Source organism: Rhinopithecus roxellana, chromosome 17 (assembly GCF_007565055.1).
Source record: "Rhinopithecus roxellana isolate Shanxi Qingling chromosome 17, ASM756505v1, whole genome shotgun sequence".
In the NCBI taxonomy this organism is placed as follows: Eukaryota; Metazoa; Chordata; class Mammalia; order Primates; family Cercopithecidae; genus Rhinopithecus; species Rhinopithecus roxellana.
This window is the reverse complement of record NC_044565.1, coordinates 81040712-81061655: the sequence shown is the minus strand read 5'-3', so window position 1 is coordinate 81061655 and position 20944 is coordinate 81040712. Positions and strand designations below refer to the sequence as shown.

General features: G+C 39.2%; 1 protein-coding gene and 1 non-coding gene across 3 annotated transcripts in view; one reads left to right on the top strand and one right to left on the bottom strand.

Annotated features, from left to right (window-relative positions):
* The window catches only part of ARHGEF33 (Rho guanine nucleotide exchange factor 33), an 87014-nt gene extending 71987 nt beyond the window's left edge, over positions 1-15027 (bottom strand). For both annotated transcript variants that reach the window (XM_030921432.1, XM_010364140.2), the window contains exons 1-2: positions 14923-15027; positions 9097-9169 (exon numbers count right to left, since the gene is read on the bottom strand). The gene's annotated coding sequence lies outside the window, so the exon portion shown is untranslated. The remainder of the gene's footprint in view (positions 1-9096; positions 9170-14922) is intronic.
* A 5278-nt stretch (positions 15028-20305) lies between these two features.
* On the top strand, positions 20306-20412 carry LOC115894509. Its single transcript, XR_004054613.1, has one exon. It is a non-coding gene; the product is annotated as a U6 spliceosomal RNA (small nuclear RNA).
* Positions 20413-20944: the final 532 nt, after the last annotated feature.

The window sequence follows — 20944 nt, the reverse complement described above, 5'->3', positions numbered from 1 at the left end:
ATTATGCTAAACAATTCATCATTTCTCAATCCCTAGTATTTTCGCTATGCAGTTTTACCTATGTTTTAGTATTCAGGTCTTTAAGGAAAGGAAACAAAACTTTTTTCTTTCTTTCTTTCTTTTTCTGGCTAAATGAATGTCCCTGGTCACCCTTACATTTCTTTCCAACGAATACTGTCACTGGGCTGCTCCATGGTCCTGAAACTCAGTCTGTTGAAATCACATTGGTATCTTTAACCTCTCCAGACTCCCCCTTCAGGTTCCCCTAGCTCTGCCACCAGCACCACCACTGACCCACGCTCAAGACCCTGAAATGATTGCCTCTTATCCTAAAATCCACCAGTTGTGAAATCCTTACAAGTCTTCCTTGGTAAGGTTTCTTTCATTTTCTCCTTTGTTTTCATTGTCGCCTCTTTGGTTCAGCCCTGACTGCTTCATGCCTAAACATCTCTAGGAGCATCCTAGTTAGTTCATCCATCCTCTTCACTGCTACTACATTGTTTTCCTTTAAATGTCACTTAGATGATCTTTTGCTCCCGCTCAAAAACTGTAACAGGCGTTTCCTTTTTTCGTTTTTCTTTTTTTGATACAGTCTCACTGTGTCTCCCAGGCTGGAGTACAGTGGTGTGATCTCGGCTCACTGCCCACCTCTGCCTCTCAGGTTCAAGCAATTCTCCCTGCCTCAGCCTCCCAAGTAGCTGGGATTACAGGCACCCACCACCATGCCTGGCTAATTTTTGTCTTTTTAGTAGAGATGCGATTTTGCCATACTGGCCAGGCTGATCTCAAACTCCTGACTTCAGGTGATCTGCCTGCCTCGGCCACCCAAAGTGCTGGGATGAAAGGAGTGAGCCACTGCACCCGGCCTGTTGTTTTGTCTTCATAAAATAAAATTGAGATCTCAAGGTCCTCCACAATGTCCCTGGCCCGCCCCTCCAGCCTCATTTCTGATGTGTAGGAGGTCTGCCAGCCGCCTCAGCCTTGTTCACCACTTGGATTCCTACTTTGTCTCTCCCTCTCCCTGCTGCGTGGTCTGCCCCACTGCAATGGACAAATCCTTACTCATTCTCCAAAGTCTAATGCAGGCCCATTCCCTCTCTAGAACTTTCCCCTTCAATCCAATAGGAAATTATCTTTCCTTTCTTGGAATAACTATAAAACTCAATAGGAATCAAAACAAATTTTTCTACTGTTATTCATTTTATGTAAATAATCTCATTTTCTAAGTTAATTGTAAACTTCGTTGAGAAAAGAGGCTATTTTTTCCACCTCTTATTATCCCTGGTACATAGGATATATTCTAACATAGAGTAGAAGTTCAATAAAGGCTTGTTGACAAAGACACTACACTGTCCTAAACACTGGCAGTGGTAACTATCTAGCAAATAATCCCCCTCAACTAACGAATTATTGATAATTAATTGATAAGGTGTTCTCGCATCTAAAAATCATGGATGTAGAGATTAAGGGAGAAATAATTGGTAGAAGAAAATCCAGACTGGGAGAGTAGAACAAAAGGATTTAGTGTTCTATTTAGGCCCTAAAGGACATTTGCAGGGTTACAGGGTCATAAAATAGGATGATCTGCAATAGCTTAGCCCTTGTTACATATATTAGATTCTCATGTTTTAAATTTAGAAACAAACTCAATCCTTTTCTTCCTTCACCCACTTGGGAATGCACCTTAGAATCCTCACTGCCTGGTGTTTGTCCACTTCTTTCCTTTTAACACCTGGAGGGCTTGCCTTTGGCTCCTAGTGTCTGCCATTCATCTGTTCCTGAATGCTCCTGTCTCCAAAACAAATTATGTGATGGGCTTTGAATGAGCCAGTAGATGCAGAATAAATCTAAAAAAACAAAAAAAATCCATCCCTTAAAAATAGTATTTCCAGCCTAGTCCTTGCATCTTTAACTCCTTCCTATACATTTTTTAGCTTAGGTCCTTCCTTTAGCATGTGGTATAAATCTGGATGTAAAATTCACATGCAAAACAGATCCCTGCTTCTTAAAATCCTGTAAATTCAGTTATCATAGTTAAGTTTTAATGTACTGTTAATTGTCCATTGGTAAAAATTAAATAAATAAGTAGATGCAATACATTTGAGAAGTCATTAAAATGTTTAAAAGACTGTTTGGAATCATAGAAGCCCAGAGAAGCTGATTTGTGGAAATCCTGGGCTATAAGGAGTGTGAGGAGGAAGAGCTAGGTTGAACCTCGAGCTATGATTTATCTCCACTAAGACCTATTTCTTTCCTATCTCTTGGCAACTTCAGAGTCTTCTCAAATTGACAATATCCTCCTGCCCGACATCAAGGACAAAAAAGATCTATGGTCTCTGCTTAAATGTCACTTTATTAGAAAGGCCTTCTTTGACACATACATGTAAGAGAGGAGTCCTGGCCTCTATGCCCTATCTCCCTTTCACTGCTTTATTTTTCTCCACAACATTTACCAATCATATGATAATGTTATATATTTCTTTGCTCATTGACCATCTTGGCTTATCAGCGCCACCTCATGAGGGCTTGGACATTTTTGTTCACTCTGTATTCCCCAAGACCTAAACCAGTGTCTAGCACAGAATAGGCCTTGAATAAATAGGTGCTGAATAAATGAATAAAGCAATCTCACAGTTCGGAAGGACCAAACGAAACAAAACTGCACCCATCACAACTCCTTGCAATATGGGCTAAGGAATCAGCGTAGAGTGGTAAAGAAAATCAAACAGAAAGATTATACAGAGATCAGCCAGCCAAGCCCTGTCACTTTACAAATACAGAAAACGAGGTCCAGAGAGGATAAGTGACTTGGCCAAGTCATAAGCTCCTGTTTTGACAGAAAAAATAAAATGATTCACTATAGAGTCCCAATTTCTTATATACAAATGATGATTATGGAATCGGATAACACGTCTTTCATCTCAGTGAGGCAGGCCTCAGAAGTAAGTGGTATAAAATGGCTGTCAGGTCAGATGCCTTGCCCAAATATATCAGCTTCACTGCCTGTCATCAACATTATGACTCTATTCCTTTGAATCTTGAGATATTTTTTAAAACACACTTTAATCTGTTCTCAGCTAATACTTCAGTCAGTTGAGAGCAACACCAAGAGCCACGCTAGTTGTTAATAGGGAGTAGAAATGGAGAATTTGAGTTTGAAGTCTGGAAGATGTGAATTAAAATCCCAAGTCCATGGTTTAAATAGCTGGTTGACCTTGGGAAAATTACTTATCCTCTCTGAGTCTGCTAGCTCAGTCTGGAATGACCGTAAGTCTCTAGTGGTGATTATTGCTATGCTTTGCAATTTAGTCCTAGTACAAAGCTGGAAGCTCAGCTCTAGCCTGAGATCAGTAGAGATAAGAGAACAAGCAAATGCAGAAGTCTCCTGAGGAGTCCAGATATAAAGGTCTTACAGGATAGGGATGTGTTAGCTTCCAAGGTCTGAAGCACCGAGCTCAGAAGTGAGCCCCACCGGGAGCTGGTTACTACTGCAGCTGTCAGAATGGAGTGCTCCCATCCACAGCGCAGCCTCAGCCCAGCAGTGGGTAGGAAGGGAGCTCACCAGCAACCAGCTGCTTGGCAACTCTGGGCCTAAAGTTGGGGTTAGAGTGGGATGGAGGAGCTGCCCTGGCACCAATTTATCAGAGGTGCTAAAACATCCCTGGAAATGTGAGAGGGAGAAAACTAGATTTAGATTTATCAGGATTTCTCTTCAGGATAGTCTCTTGTGTGATTGAATGGTATGCTTCCTTCTGGCAGTTTTACTGATCATGAAAAAGTAAGAAAACTAAATAAATAAAAAGAAAGAAATGCTTCGATAAGCCCCTTGAGGGCTGGCGTGTGTGTGTGTGTGTGTGTGTGTGTGTGTGTGTGTGTGTGTGTGTTTGGGGTGAGAGTAGGGTATCCTAAATGCAGGTTTGAATAGCAACACATGGTCACCAAAAAGCCTTTAGCCTTCAAAGAAGACAGTCTGGTTTTCTTGCGGGATTTTCATTTTGCTGAGTGGTGTAGCCAGTGTGAGGTCAGAGCTGAACTTTACTGATCCTGGACAGGAAGCTGAGCTGAGTACTGCTCTCAGGAGCCTCCTCTTCCACCCTTCCTCCAGGAAGAGATCACCCTCTCTTCATTCAAGTGTGAGATATTGAAAGAAAATCCGTTTAAGCAAGTGCCTTACTTTTGCTCTGCCTCAGGTATCTTAATTCAGCTCTGTCTGTGGGACCTTAATCTCAAATCTCAGAAACCCCATCTCACTAACTCCACCTCGTCGGCTCTGCAAATCACTACCTCCCCATATCCTGTGGGACTGCTCCTCTAATCAGAATCTGGAGAGGTTGTCTGGGTGGAGTTCCTGGTGTGTCCCTGTAGCCAGTTAGACATTGGTTGATATGATTTTGCTTCTTGTAACAGCTAGTGACTGGACTAACTGAATTTACTTGGTTTGTTCCTCTATTTCAGAGTAATTCAAATAAAACTTTATAGTAGTTAGTATATGTGATATACATGTGTAGATGATCACAGTTCATGCCTTTCACCAAACACTTTCATGCCTCTATGCCTTTGTTCCTCCCATCTTCTATCCCTCAAATATCTTTCTTTATCTAATGAAATACTTCTCATCCTTCAGGGCTCAATTCAAGCACCTCTTTCTCTATGAAGCTTGCCCCTGTCCTCTAAGTCATAATTAGTCAATCCCTCTTCTACTACATTCTCAAACTGCATTATTAATATTTCTTCCTGCCAGGAATTATAGGCAATAGTCTCTACGTATTTACTTATTTATTTTTCGAGATGGGCTCTTGTTCCGTTGCCCAAGCTGGAGCGAATGCAGTGGTATAATCCTAGCTCACTGCAGCCTCGATCTCCAGGGCTCAAGCAACCTTCCTACCTCAGCCTCCCAAGTAGCTGGGACTACAGGTGCACACCACCACACCAGACTAATTTTAAATTATTTTTTGTAGAGGCGAGGGCTCGCTTTCTTGCCCAGGCTGGTCTTGAACTCCTTGGCCTCAAGCAGTCCTCCCCCATCAGCCTTCCAAAGTGCTAGGATTACAGTCATGACCCACCGTGCCATTTCATATTCATATCCATTGTATCTGGCAGGTAATGATTTTTTTTAATTTCTTTTTTTTAAATCCACAAATTATAATTGTATATATTTAGAAAGCATAGTGCAATGTTATGATACATGTATTCAACATAGAATAAGTAAATCAAGCTAATTAGCCTACCTGTCACCTCATATATTTGTCATTGTTGTAGTGAGGACATTTCAAATTTATTCCCTTAGCAATTTTGAAATACACAATATATTAACTAAAGTCAGCCTGTTATGCAATAGATCTCAAAAATGTATTCCTCCTGTCTTACTGAAAAGTGTACCCTTTGACCAACATGTCTCCATTCACCCACCCACCCCCAGCCTCTGGAAACCATCATTCTACTCTTGACTTCCATGAGTTTGACTATTTAGATTCCACATATAAGTGAGCTCATGTAGTATTTGCTGTTTGGCGCTGGCTTATTTCTCTGAGCATAACATCTTATGATCCTAGAGTGCTGGACTTGAAGCCTCAGAATAAACATGGCATATCTCCTTATAGTATCAATTTTACTCTTCATATTAGCATTTTACTTTTTATACTAACAATTTTACTTAATTTTCAGCAATTAAAAAATTATCAAATATTTTTAATGTTCAGATACTTTATGGAGGGGAGTGCAAAATTAGCTGGACTTTTAAAGATAACTACATTTAAATCATTTGTTCACATTCCTCTGACATGCGAACTATTTGCAGTGGGCACTCAACACAAGTTTGAGTTGAATTTAATTTCAGGAGATGTTTATAATCAATTATTGCTTTCCCTAAAAAACCCCACAGAACTTTTATTTATTCATATTAATAGCAAGAAGACCATTCTTTTTTAAAAAAAATTAATGAGCTAGAAAAGGCAAACTGGAAAAATCAATGTTATTTCACCTAAATTGTAAATTTTGGTTTAACAAAGCTCACTATTTAAACATGCCTGAGAAACCTTTCAGAGCACTACCCTTTGGCAAAGACCAAATGATTCTTTGTATTTAAAAAAATTTTCATAAGATACATTATACACATAAAATAACATATGCAATACATGCACAGTTTACTTTTCCAAGTCTTTACGGTATCTGATAAGTAAAAAATTTAATGGAATAATAAATAATATTTATCCAGTGAAATATCCTTGAGACTTTATGAAGCCACTGCCAAGAAGTAGGGCGTAAAACTACTATTTTCCTTTTTTTAAGTATATCAGGTTAAGTACAGCCAAATAGAAATGAATCAGCTATGATGTTATCTGCAAGCCTTGCTTTATACTACATTGCTTTCAAATCTCAATTATAAAAGCAATACATGCTTAATGTAGAGATGTTAAAAGCCTGACCCACTGGACCCTCTTTTTCCTTCCTGCTCATTGTAGGTGGAAGGATCAATAGGAAGTCACATGGCCCATCTGAAGCACCTGGAAGACAACAGAGGGCATGACAGTGGCTAAATCAGGAGCGAGCGATACACCTTGAGTGACTGACACTAGCTTGCCTGTGCATGGGACTTACTGCAGCCAAGGAGTCAATGTGCTGCCCAAATTTTGTGTTTGACATATACCCCTTTTATCTCATACAGTTTCAGAACTTTATTCTCCCAACTTCCTTTGTAAAAGCAATGGCTTTCCCATCAATTCCATTTTATTTTAGCAATATATATTTTAAACAATATATCAGGTAGTCAATGATCCCCTTCAAAATCAGAATCCAATGGTCTTATCTACTTTTTATACCTTATTCCGTCATCCGAATTATTATTCCCATGATGATTTATTTAGCCATGCACTAATATAGACTTTCTGCCCACCGATGAAAGTCTTGATCAAAATCATTCCATGACTCCTGAAGTTCAAATGTCCTAAATCAACAGAAAAACCCCTTTGAGTTCTGGCTTCTGCCCAGCTCTGCAGACTCATCTTTAGTCGCTCCCATACACACTGGGCTCCTATCACAAAGACAGTCATGGTTCCCCATCTATTCTAGCCTCTGGGGTTGTTCCCTGTATGGACATCCTTCCCCTGCACCAGCCTAGCTGTCAAACTCCTAATGTCCTTCAAAATTTTGTGCAAATGTCATTCTTCCCTGTCTTTCTTGATATGTCCCAGGAGAGTTAAGCCCTGTTTTTCTGTGCTGTAGTATAGCATCTCGTCTACACTTCCATTATAGTATTTCTATCAAACTATACATTTAAAAGTCTCACTTCTACAAGATCGGGGTCCATACTCTCAAGGTTTCCACAAATCCTTAAATTATAGGCAAAATTGTATAGGTTCATTTTCTTCTTGGGAAAGAGTTCAGAGCTCACAGCAGTCTCTCAAAGGAGTCTATAACTACTCTCTCAAAAATAAACTTAGAAACCACTGCACTAGATTGTGAGTCCCTGGGAAACAGAGAGTGAGTTCTAGAGTTCTTTGAGTCTCTGCAGATAGATGCCTAATGTTAGCTGAATGAGCATTTCAGTTATTGTTTAGAGGTAGATGCTTATTCTAGTAAAGATATATAGTAAATTCAACCTCCTCTGTTTTTTTATTTAAGTAGATAGAAAGTGTGATTCTGTGAAAAGTATGGATATTTTTCATACATTCAAGTGTGATACTGTGAAAATCCTTCCATATCTTTCTCCTGCCAAATGTACGATGAAAAGTACACTGGGTTGGGCCAGGTGTGGTGGCTCCTGCCTGTAATCCCAGCACTTTCGGATGCCGAGATGGACGGACCACTAGGTCAGGAGTTTGAGACCAGCCTGACCAATATGATGAAACCCCATCTCTACTGAAAATACAAAAATTAGCTGGGCGTGGTGGTGTGCGCCTGTAGTCCCAGCTACTCAGGAGGCTGAGGCAGAAGAATCACTTGAACCCGGGAGGCGGAGGTTGCAGTGAGCCAAGATTGTGCCACTGCACTCTAGCCTGGGTGACAGAGCGAGACTCAGTCTCAAAAGAAGAAAAAAAGAAAATTACGCTAGGCAAAAAGAAAGATATGGAAGGATTTATACCAAACTACTAACAGTGGTTATGCTTGGAAAGAGTAATGGGGTTAGAGGTAGGACGGGCTTTTAAATCTTACTTAAACTCTTCTGTCATGATCGTGTTTGTATTTTATTTTACAATGAGCACTTTTGGGTTTTGAAATTTAAAAATAATGTTTTAAATTATGAGACTTTTTTCTTAAGTGTGTCAGACATCTAGCTTCGAATCCCAGCTCTGCTACTTATTTCGTTTTAGGACTTGGGAAAGTTAATCTTCCTAAGCCTATGCTCCCTCAACTGTCAAGCGGGCATAATGGTTACCTAGCCCACATGGTTATTAAGTGACAAAGCCCAGCATGAAGTAGGAACTCAGAATACATCACTTCAATGGAAAGTAAATGTGATCTGTTTTTCGCAATCATCAAAGACATCCAAAATAGAACTTAATTAAAACATAGTGTGACTGAGCACAATGGCTCACACCTGTAATTCCAGCACTTTCGGAGGCCAAGGCAGGCAGATCACTTGAGGTCAGGAGTTCAAGACCAGCCTGGCCAACATGGTGAAACCCTGTCTCTATAAAATTTCAAAAATTAGCTGGGCATGGCGGCGTGAGCCTGTAATCCCAGCTACTCGGGAGGCTGAGGCAGGAGGATTGCTTAAACCTGGAAGGCAGAGGTTGCAGTGAGCTGAGATCATATCATTGCACTCCTGGGCGACAGAGCAAGACTCTGTATAAACAAAACAAAACAAAACAAACAAACAAAAACATAGTTCATTCTTGTCTCAATGCTATAAGCATTCATATATGCAATCAACTGATGCAACATAGCTGGTTTAGAAGGTGGCTATTTGCCCTTTCTGCTAGCTAATTAAGTCATCTCACAATTAGTTTATTTGATGGTTATCCAACCACGAAGTGTTATAAAATTCTATAAAGAAATTTATAATACTTCTGCTTCAAGAATGATCACTGGTTTAAGCTAAGCTCTCAGTTTGCCTGTGTTCTTATTAGAAAACAGTTCTTTGCAATTTTCACTCACCTCGTGCCCTGTCTCCACTGGGAGACATCACAGCATGTTTTTCGAAGTCTTCTTCTTGTTTTCTCTAGAAGTTCTGTAAAAAACAAAATGCCATTGATAATGATAGCTACCTTGCATTGTATCCATCATTTTTTTCCTATAATTTTGTAATTAAAAGTTCTTATTATATATACAATTCACTGTTGTTAAAAATTTCTAATAGGTAAAAAACATATACAGTAAAAAAGTAAAAGTCTTTGTTTCTTTTAGTCTTTTAATTTTTAAGTCACTTGGTATTGAGTAAGTACAATCACCTCAGTATTCATATGTTTGGGGGACTCATAAAAATAAATTTCTATGTATTTAAAAACATAGCTGGAGAACTCCAACATGGCTTAGGGGGTGTTGCTGAATCAGAAGAGTTCAAAGCAGTTGATGCGACCTTAAAATATTGAAAGCCACAAATCTAGAGTCTTTTCTAATATTCCACATTAAATCACCTACTTCAAGTGACATGTGTTTGTAATAGGTTTTTCTTTAGGGCCCAATTGAAGTGATCTATACTCAAAATTAAGAACAAATCTATTTAGAAAACATTCTGTGATTTATATAATTTTTGCTGTAGTACAGGCAGTTTGGCCAATTCACCGAATCTTCCTGGACTTTGGTTTCCTGCCCTGTATGATTGGCTTACTAATACTCGCCTCACAGTGTGGATGTGAAGATTCAGGGACATGAAGCCTGGAGGGAGGGAGACTGGATATAGAGTGCGGGGAGGGGCAAAGCCTTACTTGGTCACCTTTTGTCATTTTATCAAGAGGCCTTTATCCTGGGTGAATCTGTTTATTCCCAGCTTGGCTTGCTCTTTTTTTCCTTTAACTTAACAGATTTTTTTTTTTCTTAAGAGATTACTTTTATACATAATGCTGTACTTTGTCTAAAGGAATATGAGGCCATGTAAGGCCTGATACTGGCTCTGACAGACACTTCGAGTTGCCACCCAGGATTCATTCTCCTCTTTTTTTTTTGGAAACCCAGTTAGAAGACTGTATTCCCCCTCTTCCTCACAGCTAAGTGTAACCATGAGACTAGATTTCTACCCATGCAATACAAGGAGAAACACTGAGTGACCACTGGGAAGTTTCCTAAAAGGGAGAACACACCTTTTTTCCCCATCCCTCATTCTTGCTGGCTGAACACCAGTGAGATAGGTGGAGACCTAGCAACATTTTTGGACCAAGAGGTGATATACTAAGGATGGCAGAAGAGCAAGATGAGAGGAACCTGGGTGCCTCACACCAAGGAACTCATCTAACAGCACTGGACTGCCTACCTTTGTGGGTTTTTTTGTTTGTTTGTTTGTTTTTAATGTAAGAGGGAAATACACTTCTAGCTTGTTTAAGCCTCTATTCTTCCCACCTCCCCCCGAACCCCGGCATATACACATTAACCCAATCCTTACTGATATGCTGGTCTTCTAGCAAGCTATCCAGAGCCCAAAAGCAAAAAAAAATTTTTTTTTTTTTAATAAAAGGCAGGTTTTTCTCTCTGAAGCCCAGGCTGGAGTGCAGTGGTGTGATTGTGGCTCATTGCAGCCTCAACCTCCTGGGCTCAAGCAATCCTCCTGCCTCAGCCTCTGAGTAGCTGGAACTACAGGTGCATGCCACCATGCCTGGCTAATTTTTTGTTTTTGTTTTTTGTTTCTGGTAGAGATGGGGTTTTGCCATGTTGCCCAGGCTAGTCTTGAATTCCTGGGCTCAAGCGATCCCAGTGTCTCTGCCTCCTAAAGTGTTGGGATCACAGATATGAGCCAGCCTGGCAAGAACGATTTTTAATTCTGGAAAGTTTTCTCATATTTCCTTGGAGCCTACGTGTGCTTTCTGCCTATTAACAACAAAGACTTCAGAAGTCTTCCCACTCCAGTCCTTGTTTGTGCCCTGTCTCCCTTGAATTGCCTACATTTTAGATACTACTCACTCATTTGAGCTCCTCAGATAGAAACCTGGAAAACAAGGCAACTCAATTGGGGAAAAAAAGAAAGAAAGTTTGGCTAAAATTAAGTTTTTAGGGGTTTAAACAGAGTTCACATGCATTCCACAAGTATTTAATAAGCATATACCATATAAAAGGCATTGTACCAGGTGTTGGGAGAAATGCAAGGATGTCATTGTTTCTGCTTCCAGTCTAGTAGGGAAGACGAGACACACAAATAACTGTAACATGTCATGGATTGTGACAAATGAAAAACAAAAGTGTAAAGTGCCTAAAATTTTCAGAGAAAAGATGCATTCCCTTGTGGAGATTAGAGAAAGCTTCATTAAGAAGATAGGATTTGAGCCAAGCTTTGCACGATATGTAGAAATGGTCAAAAGGTGATCACCAGAGGGGCCAGCCACAGTGGCTCACACCTGTAATTCCAGCATTTTAGGAGGCTGAGGTAGGTGGATCGCTTGAGCTCAGGAGTTCGAGGCCAGCCTGGCCAACATGGTGAAACTCTGTCTCTACTAAAAATACAAAAACATGGTGGCAGGTCTCCGCTCTCAGGAGGCGGAGGCAGGAGAATCGCTTGAACCCAGGAGGCAGAGGTTGCAGTGAGCCGAGACTGTGCCACTGCACTCCAGCCTGGCAACAGGGTGAGACCCTGTCTCAAAAAAAAAAAAAAAAAAAAAGAGGATTACCAGAGGAACAAAGCACAAGGCCTAGGTGGACTTAGGAACCCTAGGGAGCAAGGAAGGTAGAGTAGAAGATGAGGTTAGACAGGTAGATTGGGGGCAGATAGAGGGCCTTAAATCTCTTCTTTGGAGCTTGCTCTGCAGTGGAGAGAATGAGTCATTGAAAATGTTTAAGCAGAGGTATAACAAGATCACATATCTCTGGTAAGAAGATGACTTTGTGGCACGGTAGAGGAAAGAGCAGCTGCAAAGAGGCCAGTGAGCAGGCACCTTTAATAACACAAGTAAAAGATGATGATGACCTGAATTAGGGAAGTGACTCTTAGAAAGGAAAGGAGGGCACAGATAGAAGTAACATTTCAAAGGTTGCTCCATGAGCCAAACGTATGCTTCACCCAAGAAAAAGAGTTGGATATTCACTCTCAGATTCAGAAGGAGGAAATATGTCCATAAGATAATTTTTAAAATTACTCTAAACTTATTTGAACCAGGAGACTAAAAGGAGGCTGAATATGCTATAATAATGAACTTGTTGGTTCTACAATTTTAGCAGAACCTTAACTTTTGTTTTTCCCATATGTCAGTTGGGGGTGCACTGACTAACTCTGCTACGAGATGGGGAAAGCACATTAAAAAAAATCTCAAAAAAGAAATACAGCCATCCTTTCTTTCCCATTGTTCATCCTTTGCCCAGGTGTTAAGGTACTTAGCAGATGTCAGTTAGGTTTTTCCCCAGTTATCTATTCACCCACCTTTAGGCATCATCTCTACCCACCCCACCTACTCACACACTCCATAAGAAACGCAATGAAAATTTATGAGGAGGAGATTTTTTAGAGAGCGTAAGAATTTTCCAGTATTTGCTTCTTTATTGCTCGCTAAAACCATGCCAGCATAGCCTGGGGAAAGGTGGAAAGGGCTGGCATTGCCCCATATAAGGGAATTATATCCTCAAATCATTTGAGATAAGTAGGCCCCGAAGACAAATCCACAACAGTTACTCCCTCATTCTCAGGAAATAAATTCTAGAGATTTCTTCAAATGAGTACATTTGAGAATCTGATTAGCTGCCACTTTCTCTTTTTCTGATTATTTTAGGAAGCCTCAAACAGATGTTAATACTTACTACCCTGTCTTTTTGTCAATAAAGGCACGAACAGACAACAAAATAATCACGAACATAACAATCAGAAGAGTGCTTCCTGTAATATTAGCATTTATGATTTGTTTTGTTCATCTTATTTGGGGCATTCAAAGTGCTTTAAAAATAACAAAATGAGGGTTTTTTTCTGTCCGTGATTCCCAAGGTGATTCCTGGCACTCTCATAAGGAACAAGTGATTAGTCAAGTCCTTGGGGCCCAGCAGCAGTAATGTGATGCATGTTGGTTAAACTATGTTTCACACTCATGTAAATTGCATGTGTGGGGGGGTGGGGAATCTTCCACACTGTCCTTGAGAAGATTAGCAAGAATTATGAACTTAAAGATTCTTACATTTATAAAAATCCAAAGAGAAATATTGAACAAATCATACTCCAGTCCTAAAATCAAAATCTAAGGATCTTAACCTGTGGTCCCAGGAACAGGGTTTCAGGTCACCTGTAATTCTCCTGAAATTGTATGCAAAATTTTGTGTGATTATACCTTTTTTTTTTTTTTTTTTGCAGAAATGGTGGACTGGTTTCTGAAGATTCTAAAAGCAATTCTTGACACCAAAAAGGTTAAGAACTGCTGTCATTAAAGAAAAAGAAAGGAAGGAAGAAGGAGGGAGGAAGGGAGGAAAGGAGAGAGGAAGGGAAGGAGGAAGATCAGTTGATCTCTGTATCCACACTGCTTAGTTTATTACTGGCCTGCTACGTTGAAGTACACCCTTATACACAGAGAAAAGGGAAGGTAAATAAAGGGAATTAAGAAAAAGTTAAGAATAAGGCCAGGCATGGTGGCTCATGCCTGTAATCCCAGCACTTTGGGAGGCTGAAGTGGGAAGACTGCTTGAGATCAGGAGGTCAAGACCAACCTGGGCAACATGACAAAACCCCACCTCTACAAAAAATACAAAAATTAGCCAGGTGTGGTGGTGTACACCTGTGGTCGCAGCTACCTATGGGGGCTGAGGTGGGAGGATCGCTTGAGCCCAGGTGATAAAGTGAGACCTTGTCTAGAAAAAGAAAAGAGAAGAAAAAAAACACAATAGTATGATCATCTTCTTTCAAAAGCCTCTGAGTTTTCAAATGAGTTTAGATTGCATTTTCAGAGCCCATGGTATGAAAAATGTAGACATTAATTAATTGTTTGTGAAAAATGTTTAGAATAAATATTAATCAAAAACTTTTTTATCTAGCATAAATTTCTGATCATTATGTTGAATCCTTCAGAAGTAGCCTTCAATGAAATAGCTATTCCATTTACAGCAATATGATTTTGTATTAAAAGGGGCTATTAAAAATATAAAAGGGTGATATAAAGAGAGATTTCTACATATTCAGAATACTATTTCAGCATACAAAAACTCACATAATTCCAATACTAATTATAACAGAATGCTATTCTCACTTAAGTAAAGACAGTGTTTAAGTGAAACTCAGTTCTTCTCATTACACACCAAAGCCCCATGAAGTGCTTAGAATTAGGTTTCACCAATAAAGCCCCCATGTAATTAATCAGTACACATTTCCAATCAGGATGTGTTTTTTGTTCTGTACATGGAGGAGTGAATGCTGAAGATTCCTCTATTCTTTTTCTGTGTTAGAAAGGAATAAACCAATCTCCCTCCATCCCTAATCTTTTTCATTCTTTAATTATTCTTAATCCCAAAGAGGCATGTCCATGTCAGATTTATGCTACCTAGCATCCTTTCTTTAAGACTGTTCTCAAAATTTAACTCAGCTTCAAGTATATTAATATGCAGAACAACTTCAGTCTCCAGTTTATTGATAACCTGCAAAGCGCAGTTAAGACATAATATAAAAATTAAGCAAGGAAATAAATGAAGGTTTTACAAATTGTTATAACTTTTAAATAAAAGTTATTTCTTTGAATGGCTACCTTAAATGAATGTTAGCATATATCGAATTTAAATTAGTACACCATATGGTAAGGATTGATGGGTTTTCATCTCTTATAAAATTGTTTCCCCTTTCAGTGCCCCTTAAAGCATATAAAAGCGCATACTTACCCCATGTTGCTTGCGGTGGTTATATCATCCTCAGATCAAGGCTTATCTGGGTTCTGAATTAACTTAAAGGTTATAAAAAGAAGCAGTAGAGAGGTTTGACTTCCCCTGAAACGAGACCGTAGTATGCTAACCAGGCTTTTAAATGATGAAAACTAGTGTCTCTTCTAATTATATAAGCTCCAGGTCAAATTCTAGCATCAACTAATCAAATAACTGAACTGCATTTAGTTTCAATGAGTAAAAGGAAGAAACCCATTTAGGAGGAATATCTTTGGTATATTAGAAAATTGAAAAGTTGTACATTGAAAAGTTATTAATATAGCAATACAAGTTAAATATTTTAAGAGTAAAATGTATATCTTGCTGCCTTAAATAAATAGAAAAAAATTAGGGAAAATTTAGTTTGCAGCAAAACAGATACTTTTCTATATTTTCCAGAAGTTTTTGAATTTAAATTATATGTCCTGGTCCCTGAAAACATCTTCTCACATTATCTTAACTTGTCCAGTATTTATCTCTTCATAAATTTCCATATAATAATAATATTTAATTCTAAAGCCATGCCAGCTAATGTTAAGCAACATATGCAAAAATGTCCAATTCTTAAAATCTATCTTTGAAAACTTAACAAATAGGGTGTTTTGAAATTAACCATGAGGCTATTATTATGAGAAACTAACAAAAATGCTATTTTTATTTTAACATTTTAGAAGACATTGCAACCAAATTTGTGCCAGTACAGCAAAAAATAAAAATATACATTTTTTGGCAATGATATATTGAGAAATACAAATATTCAGAAGATTTTGAATAGAGAAATATGACAAAGAAGTTATGTATTGCATACACTATTTTTGTCAGTTTTAGAATATAGAGTTTCAGCAAAAAAATTCAGGTCTTTATTGTAACTTTTAAAATGTAGTTGACATATACTGCTCTGGAAATGTTTAAATTATTTTATGTAAAAAGTAAAGAGGTTTTCTGGACATAGAATATATGACAACACACAGATCTACTTTTTCAGAAATTGAGACATAATTTACATATCATACATAAAATTTGTCCCTGTAAAGTGAACAATTCAGTGGTTTTTAGTATATTTTCAAGACTGTGTCTAATTCTAGAAACCTCTGTCTAATTCTAGAAACCTCATGCCTCCCAATCCCTTCCTCCCCTGGCAACCACTAATCTATTTTCTGTCCCTAAGGATTTACCTATTCAGAGCATTTCACATAAATGGAATCATACAATATGTGGCCTTTTGTGACTGGCTCCTTTTACTTAGTACAATGTTTGTTTGTTTGTTTGTTTGTTTGTTGTTTTTAAGATGAGGTTTGGCTCTGTCACCCAGCCTGGAGTGCAGTGGCATGATCTTGGTTCACTGCAACCTCTGCCTCCTGGGCTTAAGCAGTCCTCCCAAGTAGCTGGGACTATAGGCATGTGCCACCACACCTGGCTAATTTTTGTATTTTTTGTAGAGATGGGATTTTACCATGTTGCCCAGGCTGGTCTCAAACTCCTGGACTCAAGCGATCCACACACCTTGGCATCCCAAAGTGCTGGGATTACAGGATGAGCCGCTCTGTCTGGCCAGTACAATGTTTTTGAAGTTCATCCATGTTGTAGTATCAGTACTTCATGTTTTATGGTTGAATAATATTCTATTATATGGACATTTTGTTTATACATTCATTAGTTGATGGACATTTGGATTGTTTCCAGCTGGGGCTATTATAAATGTCTTAGTCCATTTGAACTGTTATAAGAAAATACCTTAGACAAGGTAATTTGTAAACAACACAAATGTATTGCTCACAGTTCTGGAGGCTGTTAAGTCCAAGAGCAAGGCACTAGCAGATTTAGTGTCTGGTAAGGACTTGCTCTCTTCTTCAAAGATGGCACCTTCTTGCAGCATTCTCTTGTGACAGAAGCAGCAAGCAATCTCCTTCACATCTCTTTTATAAGGGCATTAATCCCATCCATGAGGGATCTGTCCTTATAACCTAATCACCTCCTAAAGGCCTCAACTCTTAATACTACCACAGTAGAGATTAGGTTTTTGTTGTTGTTGTTGTTTTTAGACAAAGTCTCGCTCTGTTGCCCCTGCTGGAGTGCAGTGGCACCATCTTGGCTCACTGCAGACTCCACCTCCCAGTTTCAAGCGATTCTTGTGCCTCAGCCTCCCGAGTAGCTGGGATTGCAGGCACACCACCATGCCTGGCTAATTTTTGTATTTTTAGTGGAGAAGAGGTTTCAGCAGGTTGGCCAGGCTGGTCTCAAACTCCTGACCTCAAATGATGCACCCACCTTAGCCTCCCAAAGTACTGGGATTACAGGCATGAGGAAATTAGGTTTAAACATGAATTTTGGAGGGACACATTCAGACTATAGCAATGAGTAACATTGCTATGAACATTCGTGTACAAGTTGATTCCTTGCATACATACCTAGGAACTGCTGAGTCATGTAGTAACTCTATGTCTAATATTTTGAGGAACTGTATTCCACAGCAGCTGCACTATTTTATATTCCCACTGCAAATGTGTGAGGGCTCCAATTTCCCCACATCATTGCCAATCTTTGTATTGTCTTTTTTTCTATTTTTTATTTTTATTATTTTTTTAATATAGCCATCCCACCAAACAATGCATGTTCTCAGTTAAAAGTGGGAGCTGAACAATGAGAACACATGGACACAGGGAGGAGAACAACACACACTGGGGCCTGTTGCGGGAGCAGGGGAAGGGAGAGAGCATCAGGAAAAATAGCTAATGCTTGCTGGGCTTAATACCTAGGTGATGGGTTGATAAGTGCAGCAAACCACCATGGCACACATTTAGCCATGTAATAAACCTACATATCCTGTACATGTACCCCAGAACTTAAAATAAAATAAAATAATAAAATAAAAATAGCTATCCCAGTTGATGTGAAGTGGTATCTCATGGTGGGTTTGTGGGTTTAAAGTGCATTTCCCTTAAGAGTAAGTATGTTAAGCATTTTTTTGTTTACTTATTGGCCATTTGTATATTTTCTTCAGAGAAACATCTATTCAAATTCTTTGCCCCTTTTTTTTTTTTTTTTTGAGATGGGCATCTCGCTCTGTTACCCAGGCTGGAGTGCAATGGTGCAATCTCAGCTCACTGCAACCTCTGCTTCCCATGTTTAAGCGATTCTCCTGCCTCAGCCTCCTGAGCAGCTGGGATTACAGGTGCCTGCCATCACGCCCAGCTATTTTTTGTATTTTTAGTAGAGATGGGGTTTCGCCATGTTGGCCAGGCTGGTCTTGAATTCCTGATCTCAGGTGATCCACTTGCCTCAGCCTCTCAAAGTGCTGGGATTACAGGTGTGAGCCATTGCCCCCCGCTTCTTTGCTCATTTTAAAAATGGGTTTTTTTTTTTTTAATTGTTGGGTTATAAAAGTTCTTTAGAAATTTTGAAAACTAGACTTTTTATCAGTGTCATAATTTTTATTGCTATGGTTTCTGGAAATCTGGAGGTAGCAGTGAGCTCAACCAGTGGGGTGGGGGTGAGAGAGAGGACCACAGGACTACACCTTTATTAAGGTCCATGGATGTTATCCCTTAGGCTTTCCCTCTGGGGTTGTGGATTGGCTAGTTTAAAGAAAACACGTGGAAAGAGGGAACTTATTTTTGCATGACTTATGTTGACCTTTAGGTTTTATCATGGTCAGCACCTGTGAGATGTGTTGGGTTTGGGTCAGCAGGGTAAGGAACAAGTGGGCTGTATTGCAAACAACTACAAGGGGAAGGAAAGTTTTAACTAGGCCAACAGTAATGGGATATGACTGGACGTCAGACAACTTATGTCAAGCCTAAAAATGGATGCTGAGGCAGTGACTATATTAAGCAAATTTCTGACAGATATGATTTGCAAGTATTTTATCCCATTGTGAGGACGGTATTTTCATTTTCTTGATAGTCTCCTTTAATGTATACTTTTTTAAAGATAGAAGTAACAAGAGTTAGCATCCTTGCCTTGTTCCCAATCTTAGAGTAAAAGCTTTTCAATTTTTCACTGTTGAGTATGATATTAGCTATGGGCTTTTTATATATGACCTCTGTTATGCTTAGGTAATTTCCTTCTATTCCTAATTTGTTGAGGTTTTTTTTAAAATAATGAACAGGTGCTCAATTTTGTTAAATGCTTTTTCTGCATCTGTTGAGCTGATTATGTGATTTTAATCCTTTATTCTGTTAATGTGGAATATCACATTAGTTGATTTTTGTATGTTGAACTATCCTTGCATCCCAGGGATAAATCTCACTTGGTCATGGTATACGACCCTTTCCAAATGTTGTTGGAAACAGGGGAAAATCTTCATGACATGGGTCTTCGCAATGATTTCATGGATAATGACACCAAAAGCACAGGCAACAAAACAAAAAGTAAACAAGTGGGGCTACATCAAACCAAAATCTTCTGCACAGCAAAGGAAACAATCAACAGAGTGAAAAGGTAACAACCTACAGAATGGGTAAAGCTATCTGCAAATCATATATCAGATCAGGATTTAATCTGTAAAATATATAAGGAATTCTTACAACTCAATGGTAACAAAAAATTAATAATATGATTTAAAAATGGATTAGGAACTGAATAGACATTTTTCCAAAGAAGACATATAAATGGTCAATAGGTATTTGGAAAAATGCTCAATGTCACTAATCATCAGAGAAATAGAAATCAAAACCACAATGAGATATCACCTTATACCAGACAGCATGGCTATCACCAAAAACAAAAAACAAATGCTAAGGAACTGGATAAATTGAACCCTTGCTGTTTTGTCTCTCTAAACCCTCAAATCCTTGGCTGGAATTACCCCAAAAAGCAGTGGCAGGGGGATTTCCCACAAGGGAGTCTCCAACTGTCCTGAGATAGGGCTAGCTGGAATACCAAAGAAAAAAATTCTAAGCTCTAGGGTGATCAGTCCAAAGAATGTATTAGGGAAACTTCTGTACAGAGTGTTGCAGTAATCGCTGAGAGAGAAAAGGAATGTTATACCTTTTCTGTGTGTCTGCAGCAAGGGGATCAGAGTCTGGAGTTTCTATGACAGTTTGAGAAATTTGGCTCAAGGCTGGGGGCCAGTTTCAGTGTTTTGAGCAACAACCCAAATACCTTTCTCAGTGCCTGGGAATGTTCAAGGCCCAGTTTGCATTCAAGCCTGCTGAGAAAAACCTGTAGCCAGCCGGGTCACAGAGTAGTCAAAGTACTCTGTGATTTTCAGTAAGGGCAAAGAAAGAAAGTGGGAAGAACTGGATTACCATACACTTGCCCACTGTTGCTGGGAATGCAAAATGGTGCAGCTGCTATGGTAAATGCTATGGAGGTTCCTCAAGAGATTAAAAATATAACTACTGTGCTTGCTTTGGCAGAACATATACTAAAATTGGAATGATACAGAGAAGATTAACATGGCCCCTGTGCAAAGATGACATGCAAATTTGTGAAGTGGTCCGCATTAAAATAATAATAAATAAATAAATAACAACAACAACAAAAACTATATTATGAGTCAGCAATCCTACTTCTGGGTGTTTATCCAAAAGAATTGAAGCCAGGTACAGTGGCTCATGCCTGTAATCCCAGCACTTTGGGAGGCCAGGCAGGCCAGGAATTCAAGACCAGCCTGCCCAACATGGTGAAACTCCATCTCTACTGAAAATACCAAAAAATTAGCCAGGGGTGGTGGAGCACACCTGTAATCTCAGCTACTTGAGCGGCCAAGGCACAGGAATCGCTTGAACCCAGGAAGCAGAGGTTGCAGTCAGCTGAGATCACGCCATAGCACTCCAGCCTGGGCAACAGTGAGACTCCTCTGTCTCAAAAAAAAAAAAAAAAAAAAAAAAAAAGGAATTGCTATCAAGATCTCAAATAAATATTAGTACCCTAAGTTCACTGCAGCACTCTTCACAATAGACAAGATGTGGAAACAAAACATCCACCACAATGAACAAAGAAAATGTGGTATATACATACGATAGAATACCATTCAGCC